The following is a 24546-nucleotide window of genomic DNA, read 5'->3' as shown; positions in this document are numbered from 1 at the left end:
CAAGGCAGAATCAACTTTTTCACTGAAAAGGCATGAGTCATCAAAGGGCATATCCATGAGAGACTCTTGCAATTTACCCGAAAATCCTGTTGAACTCATCTATGCATGTCGGCAGAGCACAATATCGGCATTTAGCCTAGTACAAATAACATAAAGGGTATTGTCTTTTCCTTCATGAATTGTCTACACCAAAGAGACACTAAGGTGTTTTGGGGCTGCCGGCAAGATCTTGCAGCCCATGTGTGTAGTAGCACAATAGAAACACAGCATTTACCGATGGCAATGCCACGCTGGCAGAGGAAAACATATGTTTTCTAACCACCTCAATCCGCTTATGCTCCTTATCGAAAGAAGTCATGGGGAATGAAATGGGGTTCACCTTACTGGTTGAAGCCTGAACCACAAGGCTGTCTGGAGTAGGATGATTAGTAAGAAAATGAAGGGCACCAGGAACTGGTTTGTGGTGACAGGCCCCAGCCTATTCACAGCTGGGCAGGAACAGGGTTGCTAGAAATTGGTTTATGGTTAGCAGAGGTATGTACCCTATCCAGGCAGGAACCACAATCTTAGTCAGATACACACTAAAAGTTAACCTGTGTTCACTCACTTACAGCTTGGCACAGAGCAGCCAGGCTTAACTCTAGAGGCAATGTGTAAAGTATTTGTGCACCACTTCAAACATTAAAACAATAAAAACAACACACAAAAGATACAACACTTAGTTAGAAAGATAGATCTTACTGTAATGAACAAAACAAGATCAAAACAAAAAAAATCTAATAAATAGAAGTCGAGATAAGACTTTTTAAAGATTAAACTTATTTGAAGTACCTAAAAGCGTAAAGGGCCAACCAGGGCAATCTGGTCGCAATAGACCGGGTAAAATCCAAACATTCAGACCGACCACAATGGATCGCAGGTCAGATACTGTTTCAGACAAGTCCTGCCGAAATTTACCTTCTCAAGAATTGAGCCATGAGTCCTGTTCGAAGGGAAGGAGAGCATCGGTGGTCCACGAGCATGAGGAGTCGGCTGCATGCCGCAGATGTGCAGGCTGGAGCCTCATTGTCGTAAGTGGTGATACTTGCTATGCAAGGAGACAAACTGGCAGCGGCTCAAACCGATTCTTCAGGTGAGCAGCATGGTTTCAGTGCGAGTGGGCCCATTTGCGGTCACAAAGAGCCCAAAAGCTTGATTTCAGCAACCACAAAACCACTTGCAAGGACCCAACACCTGAGAAGCGACTCTTGGGTGTTAGGACCTTGTTGAAGATGGGTCCAGGAGCTCTGGGGAGGCTGTTATGTCCATAAGGCTCACATCAGGAGGCAAGCAGACTAGTCCTTGTAGTTTTTCTGGGCTCTTGGGTTCAAGATGGAGATTGAAGGTCTACTTCTCCTATCCAGGCAAGAGAGCAGCAGCCCAGCACAACAAAGCAGGTGTCCAGTAGAGTATCAGCTCAGCAAAGAGGCAGTCCTTGCAGCAGTGCAGCAGTCCTTCTTCCTGGCAAAGCACCCATAAGTATAGAAGAGTGCAAAGTTGGTGGGGACCAGGACACGGCCCATTCAGACGTGTCAGCTCCTCCCTCCCATCCTGCCCAGGACAGCCCATCAGGCTGTTGATGGCTCATCAGTCACACGTATGCTCCCTTTGTGTGTGGCTGTCTGGAGGGAATGCACAAGATCACAACTGTCACCCACCTAGACATGTATTTAGAGACAGGCAGAAAGCACCAGATGTTTAAGATAAGAAAATGCCAACTTTCTTAAAATGGCATTTTCAGAATTACAATTTAAAATCCAGCTTGTGATTTTAAATTGTGATTCCAGAGACACCAAACTTGGGGGTTCCATCTCTCCCTAACTGGAAATTACACTTATAATAAAATATAATAAGACTATCATGATGTTATTCTATGGGAGAGATAGGCCTTGCAGTAGTGAAAAACGAATTTAGGAGTTCATGACTACCAGCAGAGGTAAAGCTTAAAAGTACATATCCTACTTTACAAAAACACTGTACCCTGCCCTTGGGCACTCTAGGACATACCTTACAGGTGACGTATGTATTAAAAAGGAAGGTTAGGGCCTGGCAAAAGGGGTTGCTTGCCAGGTCAACATGGCAGTTTAAAACTGCACACACAGGCTATGCAAAGGGGGGCCTGACTCATGTTTAGAGGGCTACTAAAGTGGGTATCACCCTCAGTGCTGCAGGTCCACCAGTAGCATTTCATTTACAGGCTCTGGGTACTGGCAGTGCACTTTAATAGAGAAGTACAAATACATTAAATATGCCAATCGTGGATACGTCAATGTTACCATGTTTTAAGCAGAAAGCACATGCATTTTAGCACTCAAATGCCCAGAGACCTAAAGCCCACAAAAATGAATTCTACAAAAAGCGGAGGTGGAAGGCAAAAAGTTTGGGGATGACCCTGCAAAAAGGGCCATGTCCAACAAGGGCTTTGACTAAGGGGCCATCATGTTATTGGGTGAGGACCTCTTTAAAGGGGAGCAACACCTCGGAAGTTGCTGGCCCAGGCTGCAAAGGTTAAGACGTTTGTTTTAGTCCTGAATTGTCTGCAGCCTTCTGGTGACTTTTTGTTGATCCTGACAGAGGGTGTTCCTATCGTTCAGCTTATGTTAGACCAGGGCGTGCATGACAGTTTACTTGGTACTGGTTGGGAGCCATTTGAAACTCTTTCTCAGTACTTTCAGGGTGTGGAAGCATGAAGGCATTAACTTGGGCAGTCATGTCAAGTTTGCTGTCGATGATTGGGTGGGAGACCGTGTCAAATGCTGCAGAGAGGTCAAGAAGGATGCGGGCTGCCTGGTCTCCTCTATCCAGGGTATTGTGGATGTCAACCATTGGTGATGAAGCAGTTTACTTACTGTAGTAGGATCTGAAACCAGTCTCAATGGTGTCGAGGAGTTGGTGGTCATTGAGGTATTCAGTAAGTTGTCTGTTGATGGATTTCTTCAGGACTTTGGCCAGAAACTGTAGCAGGAAGATTGATCTGCAGTTGGCAAGCACTGAAGGCTTCCCAGTGGGTTTCTTAAGCAATGGGAGGACAGTTGCATGCTTCCAAGCACTAAGAAGGTTGCCGAAAAGGTGGAAGCATTCACAATGGGTGTGAGTATGGTGCTGACGGATTGCAGTCTTCTGGAGTAGTTGTGGTGGAGGCAGGGATCGGAAGAGGCTGCTGAGTGGAGGGACTTCATGGTGCTGGCTGATCAGCGCTATATGCTGCACGTCACACAGCAGAAATCCAACAAAAATTCCATCTTCTGTTGGAGAGGCATCTTTCGTACAAGTTGTCCTTGTTTCTTGGACCACATCCACAACATCAGTCAACTGTGATGCACCTAAAATTCAAAGCATTAACATGACTAAGCCTAATATGTGGGATAAGAGGTCAATCACAGTCTAAGTGTGCGCCACCTTGAGCTCTATAAGGTCAGATTTGCACTATCTATTTGCCAAGTCCAGTGCTTTGAGGATCATGTTGGCTGAGTTCTATCCAACCTTTTAAAGAACCCTCAAAATGAGGATTTTGAGAAGAATGGCATAACAAAATAAAACAACAAGTTCATGAAAATCCCATTAAGAAGCAAAGGTTGTAATTCCTGTTGGGTTTTGCTTCATAGAGGCCACCTTCAAAGCTTTTCCCAAATTACGAATGTTCACAGACAGACCATCTTTATTGTACGATTACTTAAAATCTTTACAAGATTTGCAGATAAGCAAAATAATTTGCAACAAATAAAATACTTTAAAACAATTCATTCTTTGAAATGTCATAAACGTGCATGTGATACTCTCAATAAAAGAAGCCTAAAAGTAGCTCATGACATAAAGATCATTCAATAATAGCCAAGGTAACCATAGAGTACAGGTACTCCAGAAAGGCTTGTGTTCATAGCTGCAGGAGGCTGTTCATGCACGAAACCATCAAGTGATGCCTAAGCACTAAAATACGGCAGTGAAAGAAGTCAATAAAAGACCATAAGTAAAAAGCAGTTTTATCAGCCAAAATATGAAATACACAGTTTTAAGGAATAAGCGATGCTTGCCCTCAGAGGCTTCCTGAGGAAGGAAAATCTAGGCGGTCCTGGTACATTCTTTGAGAAGTTCTTGTAACAGGCTGATATATTTGCCAAACTTAGCCAGGTCTGTTTGCTCCATCATAGTAAAGACAAGGTTCCTAGCCTTGTTGCAAGTTCTTATTCTCTGGGTTTAAACAGTGGTTTCAGCAGGATACGACAGGCATTCATTAGTGCAGAGCAGCAACATAGCAGGTGATTGAACAACCACAATTTGTATCCTTAAAGTCTGAAATTGATGGTCATGGAAAGGGAAGGCCATTTTGGGTTCATTTCTTTATTCTGAAGTGCTATCTACATTGCAGCCATGATCTGTTTAAGGTAGACTTTCTCAATCAAGCACTATAGGTACGGTTGTGGAGTCAAAAAGTGTGGATGTTTATTTGCATAAGATTGTGCCACTGCTTCTAGCACTGGTGTGCTTTTTAGTTTCGCCACAACGCTTAACATTGACAATGATTTTGTCTGTTTTTCAAGATGGTTTGAGTGCAGTGTGTGAGCAGCAGTTTGTTCAGTTCTGGCTGGTCTATTTGGAGGGTTTCAAATGATGTATTTAAGTTCTTGGTCCAGGGGCTCGTCTTTGAGTCAAAAATGGGTCAAAGAGCTGATTTCAGATTGTTGGCTGGGGCCTTCAGGACTCTGTAATAATATTTTAGGAAAGTGACCATATTAGCCGACCTTTCACCCTGCAGACCAAGTTCCAGTCTAACCAAACAGCCTCTTATGTATTGGGGTAACCTAAGGACCTTCTAATAAGCTTAAGCTTGAAATATTTCCCCTGACTTGGTGAATTGCCCCAGGAAGACTTCTTGGCCGTAGTTGACAATCGGTAGGAGGGATTACCTGAGTACCAGTATTATTGGGACCGAAGAGGGGCTTTCAAGTGTGTTATTGAGCTGCAAAGTCTGGTAATAATCAGTTAAGCCTTTGCTTTCAGGTGGCACAGATGAGTTTTAGCTCTTCCATTTGCAGACAATCACACTCCCAGATAGTTGTAGAATGTTGTCCCTTTTATTTTCAGTGGGCTCATACTCCAATCATAGTTTAGTTTCTTAATCAGCCTCCCAAAAGTTTTAACTTTTGTTTTGGATTCATTTGCCATCATTTTATTTGCCTCATTGTACCAATGGAGGGTATTTCATACTTTCTGGATCCCGATTCTGAAAAGATCCAGCAAAACAATGCAATCTGCATATTGAATAAGCATGACTTCATTGTTTCTGAGTTTTGGTGGGATAAAATTGGCACATTTTAGAGCCAAAGACATAGTTGCTGTATATGAATTAAATAGGAAGTTTGTGCAAGGACACAGCCTTGCTTTATGCCGTTGATTTTCCTGGTTACGACCATCTGTGACAACTTGACCCTCAACCCAGGTCGAGGTGTATAATGAAACTGCCTGGAGCAAGTTGTTCGGAATGCCCCAGCCCTGAAATGTCCTCAATAGGTTATTCCTAAACACCGAATTAAATGAGGCAGAGTAATTGACAAAGCAACCATTGGGGGTAGGGGGCAACTTCTGATTGGTGGCTTGATGTATTAAATAGGAGAGAGCAGCTAGGTTGTCCGTGCTTGAAGAGTTCGCCCTAAAGCCAGTTTGACAGAACAGGACTATCTCATTTGCTTCAGCCCAGTGCTCCAGTTCTTTTAGGAGGACAGAGGCGTACGCCTTAGCTTCAATATCTAAGAGAGCAATAAGGCGATAGATAGCTGGATCCCGCCTGCCTCCCTTTTTAAAATACAGGGTGCAGAATAGAGCGAACAGTGCAGTTTCCAATCATGGTCTGGAATGTGCAGACAGCTGAAAAAAAGCTTATTTTTACCTGAGCTGCAGAGAAATCAATTAAGTTGTCTATCGTCCACTGCCCGGGTATGAGCATAATGTTTTGAGCCAGCAACCCTTTTGTTGATGTAAAAAAATTGCACGTGTCTGCGAGAATCTGTCCTTATGTCAAATGTTCAATGTCAAGACATATTTTCAGTGCTAAGCCCTAAATGCCTCAGTAAAGAGTAGTATCTGCCTGAACACGTGTTAACATATGAATCTCAGTAAAGTGATTTGACGGTTTGGATGTAATGCAGTGACAATTCCAAAACCACTCAAGCTTTCATTTAAGTGGTTGCAAAAAAGATGCACTCTTTGGGCAGTTGCTGAAGTGTACAGCAGACCTTTTGCAGCCAGGTGTGTTGCTCACTAACATTTTATGAGTCAAGCAGCAAGCATGTGTTCAGGCGGCACGATCATCATTCTCATCTCTAAACGGATATCATTAAGGTCACTCCAAACTCGAGTTGACCCAAAGAGGTCAGAGAACCTGAAAAAAGCTTCCAATCTCATGAACATTTTCATCTAAGACATCGTTCTCAGGATGATTTGCTGCTCTTTTCCTTGCAGTGCGGATGATTAATTGTATAATCAGTAGGTGGCAAAGGAACTACTGGGTCCTGGGTTGGCACTAATATTAGTGCCGAACTCAGTGCCAGGGCGTTTGACCTTATGCTTTATAGTAAACGGCATTGAGCAGGGTTGGAGGTTAAATACATTTAGGGAAGGAGCAAGAATTGAAACATACAGTTGCATATGACATTATTAAAACAATAGCAGCTCCCGTGGTCAAGCAGACGCCGGACTACGGGTTACAATCTCGAACAATGGCTAAAAGCTGATTCTCAAAATGTCTCAGTTTGGTCTATGGATGAAGGTGGAGGAAGACAAAGGACACATCCATTATTCAGCTCTTTGGAATCTGTATTTGTTTGGAATACGTTGGGTTTGACTCTTCTTTGCTCCTCTTTAATGCCATGAAGCTCACTCATGCTTTTTATGGTGAAGGTAATGCTTTTATGAGATCATCAGAGTAAGTGGTTCTTATAGGTAGACCCCAATTTTAACTTCAATTTTGAAGCCAGAGCCTCCTTAGATGAAAAAATAAACAACTTGGACTATTTCTGGGAAATTGCTTGGTAGTGCATAAAAGCATAACGTACAAAGTTTGCAAGTGTCTTGTGATATATGGCCCTAAATACCACACACCTGACGAAAACAGATACGTGATTGATAGATGGTAGCAGATAGCTGTCTAAGACAGCTTGAACAGGCTAAAAGCCTGAAAATATTAGTGGAGGCCGGGTCCGAGAAAAAACAAATACACAGAGAGGTGTTGGAGAAGGAAAATATGTAATCTATTCTGACTGGCATCCTTTTGACCTGCATTGTTACTTCCAGCAAATAAGTCACATGCCTGGGCATTTGGTGCAGCATCAGAGACTCCTGACAAAGGTGAAAAAAAATTGCTGAAAAATCTTCCTGACACAAAAGAAGCCTGAGAAAAGTACATCAATGAATTTGTGTGCAGGAATACACATTCGTGATATGTGTTTTAGTTGGAGCTTGAGTCTCAGCCATGACAACACGCTTCATTGTATTTATTTAGAAAAATAAGTATTTTTTTCTTCCAGCTCGGTAATCTAACAACCATCTCGGAACCTGCCAGGGCTCTTCAAATAGATTTGAGAGGAGACTAGGGATAAACAGATTAGAAAAATTAGTTACTTCTGTCTTGGAGCAGAAACAAAGGTTGGTAGGTTGCAATTTTCTTAAATTTACAAGCCCTAGAAGAAGGGCGTATGGTGGGAAACGTGAACTCTCATTTTTAGTTTTAAGTTCTTAAAGTCTCCAACCTCGTGGACTGCAGAGCTGACTGCACCATAAGGTGCATAGGCTTCATAAAATATTCTACTAAATGAACAAGTTACCTACCTTCATTACAATTCTTTCTGAGGGACACCTAGCTCCCTTATGTTGTTAAAGACCACAATTGAGCTAGACGTTTGTACAGAATTAACTGGTGATGCTAAGGGATGCTGATCGCAGATCTGTTAAATGCCACACTTAATAACATCATATATGCCACCCTTAATAACATCATATATTAGGCAGAACTAGTAAGGTCAGTTCTGTCAGGGTAAGAAGGCAGAAATAAGGAAGAACCTAAACTGTAAAACAACTTCAAATTAAGTAGAGTCAGATGAGAGCTCTGCCAAATTGAGATTCTGCTCCCTCTTGACATTTTAAGGATTAGCGTTTGGTGAAGGAATGCAACGATAATCAGGTACCAGTCATGCAGATTGCCTGAGTTAGCTTATGAAGCTGAGACTGTGCAACTTAGCTTCTCACTGAGTGACATGGGAACTCCTCTAGGAGATCTTTACATTCAAACTCATAACAAGCTTTGACAATCAAGAACATTGATCTCAAGACGGTTTGCTTTGTGATTGTGTTATCTAATCCAGGGCAATCATATCCCATAAGTCAGCTGTCCTCAAGTCTCTTATTTTGTATTCTGAATATCCTGAATACATTGCAATGATAGCAAAAGGGAAGAATTGATTCTCTAGAGAATGTGCAAATGGCCAGAAGGGACCAGCACTTCTTACTCCTCATTGAAGTAATGACCAATGATGAATACATTTTGAAGGACATGTACAACAATGGACAAGACTGCAACTTTTCTAAAGATGGGCCCATAAGGAACATTAGAACTAAATGTAGTGAACGTATGTCAGAATGAATTTATTCTATAACTCTAACAAAAATATTGATACTCAGTCGATTTGAAAAGTGAACCTTGATTGGGAAGACAGTCTTGGCTGTCACAATAGCCCACTACTGTTTCTCAGCCATAAGAACTGCAAATTAGAGAAAGATGAAAGTCTCAGCTTGTAAATGGTCCAACAATTTATCAGAGCACCATTTGGAGAATGATCTTTTGGGAGAGGGTCAATTAGGTGCCACCGAATAACCATAACCACTACGAAGGCTGAGCTCACCTTTGAAATTCTGAGACCAAAGTCTGAGGGCGTGCATAGATGTATGAAAAAACGTTCCTTTCTGTTGAGAAACGAGGTTGTTTCATTTGAGATAATGTCAAGAATGGGATACAGCTGAAGTCAGGCAGATTAGGGTTGGGAGGACAACCTCGTCAATTAACATGACATGGGGCTTATGCTGGTGGATATTTGGGATCACTGTCTCAATAATGCAACTAAACGAATTGCTAAGAGTGGGTTTAACAAACACTGCAGACCTCTTGCAAAAAGAATTACACTTTGCAATATCTTGACATTTCTTTTTGGAATGGGTGGTAAACAGATCTGGGTCCAGCTGACCCTATCTGAGAAGATCAAGCTCTTAATTTATGGGAGAAGTTTCCATTAACAATTTGTTCTCAGCTTGTCCGCTGTTATGGTCAGAGGGAGCTGATGCCAAATCATTTCCCTTGTCTAAGGCCTGCAGCCAGAAATGTATTTATTCCTTGTACGTGGCTTTCGATCCTGGCAAACTTCAAAAAGGATAGCACATTTGCCTGCCTCCAATGATACAAGCACCAGCACATTTTCTTAATGTCTTAATAGACCATGCACAGGATGTTTATGAGACACTGTGATCTGTGGGACCTCCCTATTCTCCAGGATCAAATGACGTGCCTCCAGTGGCTCAGCAAACCCTACCAGCTGTGCTACCTTTTCACAATTCTACTTGGAAAATATGCCCCCTGAAACTGTGGAAGAGGGAGACTAGGAAAGTGACACTGAAGAAAACGCTGATAAATAAGGAGAAACGACCATTTAAAGAACCAACCAGAATACAGGCCCATCTAGCAGGTGGGACACTTACATAAGCATTAGGATAGCCAGTCAAATTCTTCACTATGGGACACTCTGCCGTATGATACTGCAAGTTTTCACAGGCCAATAGGCCTTCAAAGGCCAATCTACCCATACTGACAACTGAACGTCTACATTGCTTAACTGTGGAGACAAGCGAGGAAAGTCTATACTATCTACTCCCACACTGTATTACTATGGGAATAATCACCACAGTGTATGAAGAAATGGCAATGGGATCCGCTACTATTGCCAGCATCATTAAGAAATAGAGGGCATTAAACACATCAAAGGCAGGTCTTCAATTTAATGTTGCCGCCCAGGGGTTGCATCTATTCCTTTTTCCTGGAGCACAATGGGCCCAGATTGTGAGAGGATAAAGCTAGATACAATAGGTAAAGGAATGTCAAGGTATGACAAACATTTGAATCACGACATAGCTCCTTTTTGCAGACAAGCCACACAATCACTATCGAGTCCAAGCCAAGTCCCTTCTAAATGTGGGTGAACAGACATCTAAGGACCTCACTTATACCTCAAAAGACATAGCTAACACAAATTTCAGGCAAGTGGCAACAGGGTGGAGATGCAGAGCTACAGATAGTTATGCACACCATCTTTTAATCCAGAGTCAAAGTCACGCATAATAGCTATGCCATGTTTCAGCAAAGCCAGAAAAGGAAACATGATGACGAAGCACTGCAATACATAAAGACTGACAGCAGGATCTCCGATGTCTCTGCAAAAGTATAAACCATACTCCATTTGCAGATGACAACCGTATAGCTAAGGAGCAGTTATCAGTATTGATGTCCATTTTTTTTTAAGACAGACAAAAGGACTCTTAAAGTAATAATCCATACTAATCCCATTATAAATAAAAAAACGCAAATACATCCCAGAGCTAAAACATAAACATAGGCAACATAATCAAAAATGAAGTGGGACTTCATCTAGAAGATGCGATTCGGGGTTTCTCTGAGCATGGCAGAACAGTACATTGACAGCTGGGGTTTGAACACTGGTATTCGGACATGCAATACATTCTTGGAAAACCTATGACCTCATATCCAAAGAAGGAACATAACTAACACTTTAGTGCTCTTGGGGAACACATTTTCAAACTTGCTTTGAAAAGTGAAAAACGGTAAGTGCCAAAGGCACAGAGAAGCAAGGGCTTCTAGTCACGATTTTGCTAAAAAAAATAAACACAGGAGGATGCTGAAACATCCTGAACCACTGGAAACAAAGCAAGTCCTTCAAAAAACAATGAATCCTTAAGGCGACCTTTTTGAATATTTTACATCCATCAGGAAACTGTTAACATTCTTTGTCTAGGAAGACTACTATTACGCATCCTCATCAGCGAAGTACCTAAAATTTATGGTACAAGGAGAACAATAGCAGTTCAAAACACTATTTTGTGATAAAATGAACCCTACGCAACTTCGTCAAATGCTTGGCTCCGGCAGCTGATGAACTGCACAGGCAGTGGATAAGCATCTTCTAGGTGGCAGACTTCTGATGGGCTGGCGCAAAAGGCCATATAGGAAATGTGGATAAGTCTGCTTCTGTTAACATTCCTTAGGCCTGACCCTGAAAAGGAAAAAACAACAATGAATACCATGAAACAGATATTATCCCTGGGCACCCAGAAACGTGCATCTGAATTGAAGCTCTGGCCACCACACACCAGGGGAACGAAACGGACAGCTTTAGAAAAATCCGGGCAGGCTGACAACTGCACCAATATATGCAAGAACAAAGCACTTCTAGCACCTTTCAAACTCCTAGTGCCGGAAAGCTCTCTAGTAATCGGAACTGCAATGGGATCAATTTACCAAACCAGTGAGACTACTGTGAACATGTGACAAAGACAGCAAACGTAGCTCTAAAGTGGTCCGTAGTGACAAAGAGACAGGATCTGTGGGTCAAGAGCCAAATGTCCTTATTACGGATGTCCCAGTGAAGGGATGAGAAGCTCATTCTAAGTAACTGCCAAGTGTTCCACTACAGAGATTCAGCTCCGCATGAATGGGCGAGAGCTCGGAGCAGTCAGACTGGGATTGAACGCTTTTTGTGCCATGCAACAGGAATGAAAGAGTTCTGGTAAGAAAGGAAAAAAATTAACAACCTTTTTGAGTCACAGATCTGTGAAACATATCTATAAAGTCCAATATAGTTAAAGTTGAATGCATACCTGCTGTCTAAGAACCAGGGTTGCACCACAAGGAGCCGCCTCTTCACTTAACAGTCCGGCTCCAAACAACTTTCACACATTTTAGACAACTGTATAAAAATAACGAACAAGGCAAGATCCAATTTAACAATGAAGGATAAAATATTCTGGATTTGTGCCAGATCCAAGATTTTGCTCGCTGTAACACACTCAGCAAATGCAGGATTAGAATACTCCTGTGTAAAAGTGCATTCAGCAGGGGTGCGTGGCCAACAAGACGGCCGGATGGCAGAACTAAAAGTGAGCTCCAGTCCAATCACAAAAATCCTGCATCATCCTGCCACCCCTGAGATCCCCAGGATGTGAATAGGTGATGGGCTGAACTCGGGGGCATGGAGATCAGAACCTCCCGGATCGTCCCTGTGGCTCACTGCCCCCAGGAGACCTCCAGGTTGTGGCCTACTTGGCGGAGAGTGCCACAACCTGGAGATGGATTCATAGGGCTGCCACCAAGGGGAGACTGGTACACTGAGAATGGCCCAGGGGCAGAGGAAAGACACCCTCCCTCGTGAGAAACCAACCTGCGGACTGCACCCATAGACAGGAGCAGGCCCCCCTGATCCTCCGCTATATGCGGCTAACACACTACAAGTGGCCCGCTATCGCTGAAACCATGCTGGTATCTCCCCTCTCTGCGCTGGAGGAGGTTGGAGGTAGGTGCGGCTGGACCCAGGGCCCTTGGACATTGTTGATGATACGGTGCAATGTGGGGAGCTCCATCCTCTCCCTCTTAAGGAGGCAACCAGATATAAACAGCCCCACACCATGGCTGAGACGGGCTGCAGATTTGCAGTGGATTGTTTGAGGGACCCCGGAGAGGAGCAGCACCACACCAGGCCAAGATGATAGCCAGCTGGTTATGACTAATAAATATTAAAGCCAGCACCAGTGGTCCGACTGGCGGTGGTCTTCGGTGGGTGTGGTGGATGGATGAGCTGCATTAGGACTCGTAGGCAGCCTGTCAGGGTCATGCTGCCTAAGGGTCCACCATCCTGTCATGGAGGAAGATGACAGCGAAAAGTTGCATGACCCTATGCCCTGTAGAATGAGACAGAGTGAACTTGGTCATGAGGGGGCCCACTAACTCATCCCCTGATAAATGGAGTAGGGGCTGATACTGACACCCCCTACTCTCTAAACAGGGGGCATGCAGATTCGTACTGGGGAGAGTGGAGAGAGCGAAAAGAGCCTTTGGACAGTGCAGCACACTGATTTAGACAAACAGCAGCCAGGCTGGCCGGCCCCATCGGACACTGGAAAAGGTGCATGGTTGGTCAAGGGATAGCTTATTGGTATATCTCCCCCCCCAAGTGCTGGAAGAATGCAGGGACCAAACTATTAGCAAGTTTGGACTATGCTTTTATGTCCTATTAGCTGCTTGGGTGCCCGGCAATGCCCTTGAACATTCATTTAGCCTTGATTGGTAGCTTCGCCGCAGGACTGTAGGCAGTAATAGGATGTGCCTACCATGTGTTTCAGGAGCACAAAGCCTAGGGTGTTGTCACTGGCTGCCCGTGGAGGGACTGACTTGCTGTGCCGGAGGACAGCCAGTGGACTAGACCACGATGGTGTGTGGGGAGTCACAGTGAACATAAGGTTTCAACCGAGAGTGTCGAGGTTATTATCGGAGGCACCTCTCTGTAGAATACAAAATCATCATAATCTCCCACAACACCATGGGTAAGGAAAGACTGCCCTGGGACATCCAACAAACAAAAATGGACCAATTCACTGCCCTACGTTTGGGTGGAAATCCCCTAAGGGAAACTGGGCACGAATGAGCAATCGGGAACACAGATACTGGAAGACATTGAGGCTTCCGGCTTAGCAGTCCAGTCCAAGATTGAGGCCATGGCCATTGAGGAGACTCTACTCAGGACTGACCCATGCAAAGTAGCAAGTGGTCTGTGGAAACTGGGACCCAAGTCACTGAACTACAGGTCACCACACTTAAGGCTATCGTAGCCGCACTTGAAGCTCTCTCAAGTAAGCTGGAGGTATGGATAGAAGGCTCTGGAGGATGATCTTGCAGATGTAATCTAGTTTGTGGGACTCCTTGAAGGTTGAGATCCAGGGCGAGAGTGGTGGTACAATCTGATGGCACCCTGGACCTGGAGACCCAGTGACAGGAGAGTGAGGCAGCCAGAGCTCGCTTGAGGCGCTCACCTCTGCAGCATCTCCTTGTACAGACCCAAATCCGGTGGGTGATGACAGACAAGTACCTAGAGGTAATACAGTGACCTGCTGTGACATGTTTCTGGCACAGCAGGTACAGTGCCCACTTGTGGGGTACAGACACTCAGAGTGGGATTGCCTTCTCCGCTTGATGGAACCCCTAAGTGCACTTGGTCATCACTGTATAGCTGTGATGAGGGGTGGGACAGGACTTGGATGCGGCACAGACAGACTTGCTGGGCAACCCCCCCTTCCCAGTTCCACTCTTTTCCCCCCTCTTTCTTTCTGTTCTTTACTCCTCTTCCCCTGGAGTGGTGTGTTTGGTTGACAAATTTAGAGTGTGAAAACCTTGGGGTGCATAGGTGCAGAACAGCTGAACAAGCCACTCCTACAGGGATGGGTCTGACTGCACTCTTCCCGTGAATAATAACCTCAATTTATACCCAACAGAGGCGAAGCGTTTCACATCAAAAGGGGTACTTGACACGGTTGCCTGCTGTCGCCGCTCCTATTTGCACTTGCCATAGAGCCACTCGCGGTCCACCTCAAAGCTGAAATGCGAGACTGGGGTGTGCTTGTGGAAGACGTAACGCATATCTTGTCCCTATATGCTGACAACGCTTTAATATAAGCTGTAGAGCGAGAACAACCAGTGCCTCACCTCCTGCAGCTGATGACACTCTCAGGACTCCTTGTTAACCACCAAAAGATGGTGCTGTTCCCCCTGGCAGCACTGACTAAATTAGGTGCCCCTGTACTGCCCCCTCTCCCCCCTAGTAGGATTGCCATGGCTGGCGGAGAGTTTCCGTTACCTAGGGATACTGATAATCCATGATCACCATCTGCAATATGACTTAAATATTGGCAGGGTGATAGGCGGACTCACTGCCTCTATGCGGTTTTGTACCACCCTGCCACTGTAAGTAATGAGGAGGGTCGCATTGAGCAAGATGGTATTGCTGCCTGTATGCAATGCAGAATTTGTTTTGCATGCTGCCGTCCTTGCTGTTTCGGACAATTGATGGGCTGTTGGTGTCCCTGGTGTGGGTGGGAAAGAGAAGCTGAGTTCGCCCTGAGATCCTTAAGTTGGATCCCAGCCACGGGAGTCTGGGTCTTCTGGACCTCAAAACTACACTATTTGGCAGGTCTGTTGCAGTACGCCACTTTGGAGTGTGACGATGGCATCAATTGGGGAAAAAACTCATACTGGGCTCCATCGAATTATCCAAACTCCCTAAGATACTTGTGTGTGGTCAAACACTTCCAGCACGTGCTCCCTACGGGGTCACATAGGTGGCGCAGGCATGGGAGAGAGTTGGGCGCCCTATGCCGCACTTCTTCCGATTTGGTGTCTAGGCCCGTTTGTGCACATACTGGAATCTATGGACGTCTCAAAGTGCTTGGACAGAGCTGCCAGAGAGCAGGAGACCTTTTTCTGAACTGAGTTTTTATGTCTCAGGAGGAAGTGACAATACACCTTCGAATAGACAGGGGACAGTTCTTACAGTACGCCAGTATATCATGCATGGCTCAAGACATCTGGACAACGTTCCCAGAGGAGCTGGTAGAATTGCTGGGGTTACAAGTGATATTGGACCCCGCATCTACAAAAGGTATAATTTCCCAACTAAACGCATCCCTAAAGAATGACAAACTAACATTGCCCCAAAATGTGCCACTTAGGATGGGCACCTGGAGACCCCACTCACAGATGGTGACTGGAAAAGGACACTTATGCAGGTACTAGAGGTGGCTAGTGAAGCCATGTTTAAGCTGACGCAATTCTATTATGTGTAAAGGGCTCACCTGACAACGCCTGCACAGAGTCTACCTGATGCGGCCCATGGGTTGCACTCATTGTGGAGCGCAGCCAGCTGATTTGGGCACGCCCCATGAAAATTGCCAGCTACTGCAGTCTTTTTAGGATGAAGTACTGCGAGAAATGTGCAGAGTAACAAAAGTGAATGCAGAGCTCATAATCAGGCATTGCCTCCTGGGGTTGCTGCCTCTTTCCAGGAAGGGTAAAAAAAATGCAGTACGAATTTGCCCAGCTAGGACTCGTGTTAGCCCGTATAGCCACACAGCTTTACATTGGGTTAGACCAACCCCTCTGGTATGGACCAAATGGCTATCAGATCTTCTAGAGTGGGGGCGGTGGCTGAGGACTGCAGGCTCCAGAGAGTCCGCACTGATGATAATGCGGAGCGGGATCTCAAGATCTGGGGTAGTATGATAACTGGATTGCACGACCATGACGCTGTTGATGATGACTATGATGACAGTTTATATGAGAGGATCTACTGACCCACCTATGCCACCTGCTGCTCAACCAGCCTTTGACAAACCATTATACCCCATCGGCCCACCTTCCCCCCAGGGTCTTCTGCTATCGGGGGGCCACACAGGTGACGCAGGGGTTTGCGACCCACAGGGAGGTACAACTCTGAAAGTTTGAATGTTTAAAGAGTGAGGGTGCTGTGCGACTCCCCCCTCCTCCCCCTTGGGCTTGTTTTTTTCTAGCTTTCCCTGGCTTTCTTCTCTCCTGGCCCCATGAGGAATATGTGATGGCCCTCTAATCCCTGCCTTTCTTCTCCTCTGCCCCCATGAGGAATATATTATGGTCCTCTAATGCTATATAACTGGTACCCAGTGTGTATGTGCGATAACGTTGAAATTGCATTGTTTACTTTTTTGTTTTTGTATTTATTGCGTTTATTTCTTTCCTAGGTGTTGTGCTGGCTTACGCTGGGTGACTCCCTGAAGAGTCCCTGCTCAAGTGTTTTAAATCCTTGCATAGCTTTACAGGGAGTGCAGAATTATTAGGCAAGTTGTATTTTTGAGGATTAATTTTATTATTGAACAACAACCATGTTCTCAATGAACCCAAAAAACTCATTAATATCAAAACTGAATATTTTTGGAAGTAGTTTTTAGTTTGTTTTTAGTTTTAGCTATGTTAGGGGGATATCTGTGTGTGCAGGTGACTATCACTGTGCATAATTATTAGGCAACTTAACAAAAAAAAATATATACCCATTTCAATTATTTTTCATTACCAGTGAAACCAATATAACATCTCAACATTCACAAATATACATTTCTGACATTCAAAAACAAAACAAAAACAAATCAGTGACCAATATAGCCACCTTTCTTTGCAAGGACACTCAAAAGCCTGCCATCCATGGATTCTGTCAGTGTTTTGATCTGTTCACCATCAACATTGCGTGCAGCCGCAACTACAGCCTCCCAGACACTGTTCAGAGAGGTGTACTGTTTTCCCTCCTTGTAAATCTCACATTTGATGATGGACCACAGGTTCTCAATGGGGTTCAGATCGGGTGAACAAGGAGGCCATGTCATTAGATTTCCTTCTTTTATACCCTTTCTTGCCAGCCACGCTGTGGAGTACTTGGACGCGTGTGATGGAGCATTGTCCTGCATGAAAATCATGTTTTTCTTGAAGGATGCAGACTTCTTCCTGTACCACTGCTTGAAGAAGGTGTCTTCCAGGAACTGGCAGTAGGACTGGGAGTTGAGCTTGACTCCATCCTCAACCCGAAAAGGCCCCACAAGCTCATCTTTGATGATACCAGCCCAAACCAGTACTCCACCTCCACCTTGCTGGCGTCTGAGTCGGACTGGAGCTCTCTGCCCTTTACCAATCCAGCCACGGGCCCATCCATCTGGCCCATCAAGACTCACTCTCATTTCATCAGTCCATAAAACCTTAGAAAAATCAGTCTTGAGATATTTCTTGGCCCAGTCTTGACGTTTCAGCTTGTGTGTCTTGTTCAGTGCTGGTCGTCTTTCAGCCTTTCTTACCTTGGCCATGTCTCTGAGTATTGCACACCTTGTGCTTTTGGGCACTCCAGTGATGTTGCAGCTCTGAAATATGGCCAAACTGGTGGCAAGTGGCATCGTGGCAGCTGCACGCTTGACTTTTCTCAGTTCATGGGCAGTTATTTTGCGCCTTGGTTTTTCCACACTCTTCTTGCGACCCTGTTGACTATTTTGAATGAAACGCTTGATTGTTCGATGATCACGCTTCAGAAGCTTTGCAATTTTAAGAGTGCTGCATCCCTCTGCAAGATATCTCACTATTTTTGACTTTTCTGAGCCTGTCAAGTCCTTCTTTTGACCCATTTTGCCAAAGGAAAGGAAGTTGCCTAATAATTATGCACACCTGATATAGGGTGTTGATGTCATTAGACCACACCCCTTCTCATTACAGAGATGCACATCACCTAATATGCTTAATTGGTAGTAGGCTTTCGAGCCTATACAGCTTGGAGTAAGACAACATGCATAAAGAGGATGATGTGGTCAAAATACTCATTTGCCTAATAATTCTGCACTCCCTGTATATCATATGACAGTATTGTTCTGTAAAAATGAATACATTTAAAAACAAAAAGTGCACTTATCTGCACAGCTACATCCACAGACCTCAAGTTTTTCTCCTGTAGAGTGAAGGCGTTTGAATTGTCAGCTTTCGGCATTTCAACCAAAGGCGAAGCAGCCTTCCTTTTGGCAGATGTAAACCATGCTGTGGCCACACATTTAAAAACACCTTTCAGCCTACTTAAAGTTTCAGTATTAAAGGTCTCCTGGAAGACATCTTTGCTGCAGTGTAAGAGGGGAAGATTTAGAATCTCTAAACTTTGCAGAGATGGAGCTATTTTTCAGCTATGTACATTCTATCCCAAAGATGCAAATATTATTGCCTTTCCGACAGCATTTATCATCAGTGTAGATATTGCTACATTCTCTAAATGTCAGTCGCGGTTTAAAATTTTTCCTTGTCAGTACTAAGGGCTTTCATCAGTCGTACCTACTTATATTTTCCTTTGCAAATGCTAACAGAGGTTAACTCTTTGAAAGTAACGGATTAGTTGCTGATTACATCATGCAATATCCTTTGTGAATCCACAGGCAGCAGGCCACTGTAAGGGAGAGGTTGGCCACTCTAATGGATGCCTGGCAGCTACAGAAGTGTTATTTGCTGGCATAATACAAACCGAGATTTGCAACGCAGAAATATGGACTTGGACTCAAGTTCTGGAAGCACTGCTGTCTGGATGTACAGTGCAACAGGTGGTGCTATGAAATCTGTTTTACAGATTCCAAAAATACCGCTTTTTTAACTCCTTATTCAAGTTTCTGAATCCATAAAGTATCCAATGCTGGAAAAGAAATACGTTACTAACCCCTCTCACTACAGTTTTCTAGATTTTGGTACTTTTCATAGGTTTCAGTGCAACCGCCCAACCTCCTCTAAGAGGCTCTTGTATTTTTGGACTTGTTTTTTGGAAACTCTGAGCTCTGGAAGCCTGAGTCAAATGGAGCTCAAAGTGTCTTCAACTCACTCGCAAGAGTTCTAACTACACAATGAGGTAGAAACATTTCACGTAGTGCTTAACTGAATGCATGTGTATGTGAATGCTGCAGTGTAAAGCTTAACTACAGGGGACTCCCGGCCTAACGGACATAGAGACATTCCAGCCAAGATGGAGGTTTTAAAACAACTTGCTTGCAAAGAAACAGGGTTTTTGAGCAGCAAATATTGTCACTTGGCTGAAAAGATTGAACTAGTTCAGTCAAGGTTCCAGTGGTTAGGAAGCTTGCCTGAAAAGTAGCACTGATGGGGAGGTAAACCTTTCTTTTGATGTTTTTCTCCCTGTGCTAAGAGGATGACCTCTTATGATTCTTTTGAAGGGGAAGCTAAACTTGGTTTTAAGTATGATTCCTTTGCAGCCAATATATTTTTTCTTCTTCATTCCTGATGGCATTTAGGTACATTTGTAACAGGTGCCTGCCATAATTTTTACAGGATCTGAGATCTAAAGATTCGGGGTACAAAAATTGTAGATTTTTGCATGAAACTGAAAAAAAATCAGCGTCTCGGTAGTGAGCATTTTTAGGGCACAGACTGTTGTGTAGCCATATTAAGTATAGCTCCATGCATGTTAGTTTAATACACTAGTCCACTGTGCACCTTGATCTAGATATATTTTATTCAGCTTCGCATTGTTATTTTTACAATAACCAGTTTTCCGGTCTTGTTTTGATTCCTTCTATCAAACTGTTTTGCTTAGTTCAGCACTGTGTTGTAAAACAACGCATTCTTGATCACCCTGTGCTTCAGTCAAGGCTACCGTCTGGTACATTGCCGGTAAACGTGGTAGAAGTTTAGTCTCCAACATTCGTAGAAAATACACATCCTTACGTAGGGATATTTTCTTAGATCATCTGCTGTGTTAGTTATAAAAACACTTTCTAGTCCTAGTACACGTCAAGAGGGAGATTCCAGCCAGGGAACCAAAACTGTTTGCTGAATGCTCCTTTGCAGATGCTGACGCAGATTACGGGCCTTTGCTCAGGTATGAGTGTTGATGTTCTCCCGGGGAACCTCAAAGGCAGGATTAGAGCTTAACATGCTGTGCTCGCAATATGATTTAGATAGGGAATAGTCCATTGAACCTTATGGCACTATGATAGCATTATTCCTATGCTTCACTCTCACTCATCGTCACTATTTTAATATTGTTGTGTTGTGTAGTTCTGGTTATTTCAGCTCACGCTTTGCTATCCAAAATGCAGTAGTTTTATTAAACCAATCTTTAAAACTTATACTGCTTTTATTGTCATTTATATATGAGACCTCACTGTGTATGAGAGAACTGGTTGTGACCCGAGTGACCATGACTTCCCATATGTCATGCACTCGGCTGCCCAATCGTCCATTTGGGAGAAATGAGGCACTGCTAGTTAGCCGGAGCAAAGCCCGGATTTGGAGTGACAAGTGTCATCCACCGTGGGTCAGACTCTGTCTCCCACACTGTAGACGATCTTGCTGCTCGAAATCCAGTAGTTTCATTAGAATAATGAGAGCTTACGCGACAAGACAAAAAGGAACTGATTAACAAAGATGTAGGGGGTGCATCATATGGGACAAATGAGGTCAATAACAGTAGAGACTTACGAATCAGCAAATGGAGTCACTTAATGCCATCTAGATCTCTGAGCAGAACGTTTCTGAATCCAGTCTCTAATTGGAAAGGTTCACACAAGTGTTTTAAATGGTGTAATAAGTATAACATTTTAACAGCTATTCTCAGTCTGTTTGAAAATAAATTAAAATCTGGTGAATCTGTGAAAGAACCAAAGCTGGAGATCTGCTGTGGTGAAAAAGGTGTTTGATCTCAAGCAATGGAACAGAGAAATTAAGATATTGGAACATGTGCCTGGAGTGCATATTTTAAAGTTTTGATCACTTGTGTAATCTTTACTCTCAAGACTTCAACAGATTCAGAATTATTGCCTCTGCATCGGCCTGTTTGAAAATGCTCCACTGGCTGCCCATCTCCAAGAAGATCCTTTTTAATGCCATGTGCTTTTCATTCAAACCTTACAACTCCCTGGGCCCCAAATATGTATGATTGATATTTATTCATTATTACCGTCCTCAGCAGCTGAGATTCAGCAATGGCTGCCTGTTATCTGTCCTTAAGTAGCGGCTTGCTCGGCTGGGAGGATGAGCTTTCTCAGGTTTTTTTTCCAACCCACAGTGGAATCTGCTTCCTTCTCATCTAACAGCTTCTGATCAGGTAATGAAATTCAGGAAACTTCTGAAGACTTAATTCTTTGCAAGCCAGTGACCACGTCTCCTCATTTGCCTCTATGTGGTCTTCAGCTGTGTTTAGTGTCAGGACAGCTTTTAAGTATTTGTGCAGTCTATAAAACTTTAAATCAGTCAATCAAGTGGCATACTGGTCTCCTGAATATACCACAAGAACCAGACTGAAAACGAAATATGTAACTGGATGCAGTGTCATCTTTAGTAATTTTGGGGTCATGGGTAAGATATATTTCGGGACCTTATGCTAGGAGCAACTTTGCATTTCATTATACATTTTATGCTAATTTAAGCTGGTGTGATGCCACACAATAATGAATTATACACTAAACTTTCCGACATGAGGGTCACACGAGAACAACCAAAATTTGTTTTTTTAGAGAGCCCCAAAAATCCTTACACTGACACTGGGTAGAGAAACAGAATGAGAGGTAGAGATAGGCAAAGAAAGGGAGAGGGGGTGAGATAAAGAAATAGACCAGAATGAGGTAGTGGGTGGGAATGACCATTTGAGATGTCCTAACCAACAAGGTAAAGGTTCGCAGGGCTAGCTTAAAGATGGATGAACTCTTCAGTCACACTACATGGGTTCTGAGAGCAGGGTGTGCTTGTGTGTGTGTGGGGTGGAGGTGTACAATAATAATCCCAGTGGTCTCCTACACTGAGCATCAGAATCCAGTTTGAGGCAGTCCCAACAACCTCAGAGACAGAGGTCTGGTATAACAAAGCTGAGCTTTCAGCAACCAGTCAATACACACAAATTGTTTTGGGATCCTTTTTCCCTGCTTTGAAGGGCACCCCAAATGTTATATGCAAAGTTAGCAGACCTGTCAAAGAGGGTGTGACACTGCAATGTCAAAATAGGTCCACTGTGACTGGGCCTGACTGCCTGGAAAAACAACAGAAGGGCCCTGCCCAACTCCCTTAGACAGGGGGGGGCTCTTTGAAGTGTGCTCTAAGCCTAATATGAAAAAGGCCCAGCAGACCTGTTAAGCAGGATGTCAATCTATCAATCAATCAAGATTTATAAAGCATGACGAATCACCCAATAGGATATCCAGGCGCTTACAGGTCCCAAAGGCTTATTTGAACAGCCAGGTCTTGAGAGCCATTCAGAATTCCGGAAGTGAGGTGATGGTTCAGAGGTGCGTGGGGAGGCTGTTCCAGGTTTTTGCTGTGATGTGAGACAAGGAAGGATTAGGCCTGCCAATGGGGGGTTCTTTTGGCAGGTAAATTGTGAAGTTAAAACGTGCACAGCCAGGTTACTGGTAGCAGGCCTGGAAGTCAAGTTTACATTGCCACTGCAGTGGATGGCACAACCGGCTCTGCAGTCCACTTGTGACATTTACCTTACAGGCCCTCGGTATACCTTGGTAACACATACTAGGGACGTAGAGGTAAGTTAAATATGCCATTCAGGAGTATACCAATTTCACAATTTTGAAAGGAGGCACACAACCAATTTAGCACTTGTTAGCAGGGGTAAAGTACACAGAGATCCATAACTGTGTTCAGCAAAAAGGTAAAAAAAAAACAATCAGGGGGCCACACAAAGGTGCAAATTTCCAACAGGCAGAAAGAACACATTCCCAGGTACCACCCTGGAGAATGGGGGCCCTGGAAAATTGCCAAATTTGTCCTTGCCTTAAAACATCTATGACAGGACGAATTTTTTATGCTATGTGCCCTTCTTTCTTCCTACCATGAAATAATCATAATAAGGATTGGTGTTCAATCTACAAAAGGCTGGGATCACCGTAATACTTCCTTTAAATGTATGTATCTGGGTATTTTTACTGTACAAGGGCAGGGTCAATTGTGTGATGTGCTGGGAAGATAACCAAGATAGCGATCCACAATTGTTTAAGAGGTGAAGTTAGGGGGATAGTGTGGTCAGCAAAGGGAAGAACCATCATAAGATGTTGAGACGCAGTATTCTTTCAAGGGGCAAGTGTTGTGCTATTCCTTGAAGGTTGGGTCAGTTCTGGTAATTCCGGGGATGTTGTTTCTGATCTTCAGTAAACAGAGCGAATTCCCGTTTCCACTGTGTTTTCTTCCTTACATTTCTAGTTCCATCTTGACGAAGTCCTGGTTCCAGGTGTTAAGTTGACAGGGCTTTGCTGCCCTGGTAGGCTGGGTAGGTCAGCATAGTAAGAGGTTTCAAATAAATAACAGAATTCTAATGGGTGAATAGGTCGTTATAGTAAAAGTAAATGAGCCTGCACAGAATAACAACCAATGGGATGTGAATGGTGAAGCTTCACAGAAAGCACAAGCACTTGGGTGTACAAGCTAAAAAAACAAAAGCGGACACCAAAGTAACGGAAGACATGTTGCAGCACACTTACTTTGCTCCTCCAGCATCTATAGGCAGAGATTAAAAACTGCTTCCAGCAGGACGAACTACTCATGTATTTAATTGCATTGTTAATTTGAAATGCACAGGCAAATGGGTTGCATCTTGTTGTGATGAGAGGATTTCTATATATAAAACTTGTCTACTTTAGTCACTCTCAAAAGTACTTATGTGTGTACTATAATTCTGGCCAAGTGTTTGAGCCTCACACAATCCAGCGTGATATGTAAGTAAATTACCAATAAATAAGCCCTGACTCAGATTAGCCTCAGGAGGAGAAATATGAAAACTGGAGCAGGGGAGCTAACACACTGTGTACCATTTATATTGTAGCGTAAGGGTCTGAAGCCTGACCTTATAAGCATCATGG

This window comes from Pleurodeles waltl, chromosome 3_1, assembly GCF_031143425.1.
Source record: "Pleurodeles waltl isolate 20211129_DDA chromosome 3_1, aPleWal1.hap1.20221129, whole genome shotgun sequence".
Classification (NCBI taxonomy): Eukaryota; Metazoa; Chordata; class Amphibia; order Caudata; family Salamandridae; genus Pleurodeles; species Pleurodeles waltl.
Note: the sequence above shows the minus strand (reverse complement) of the source record.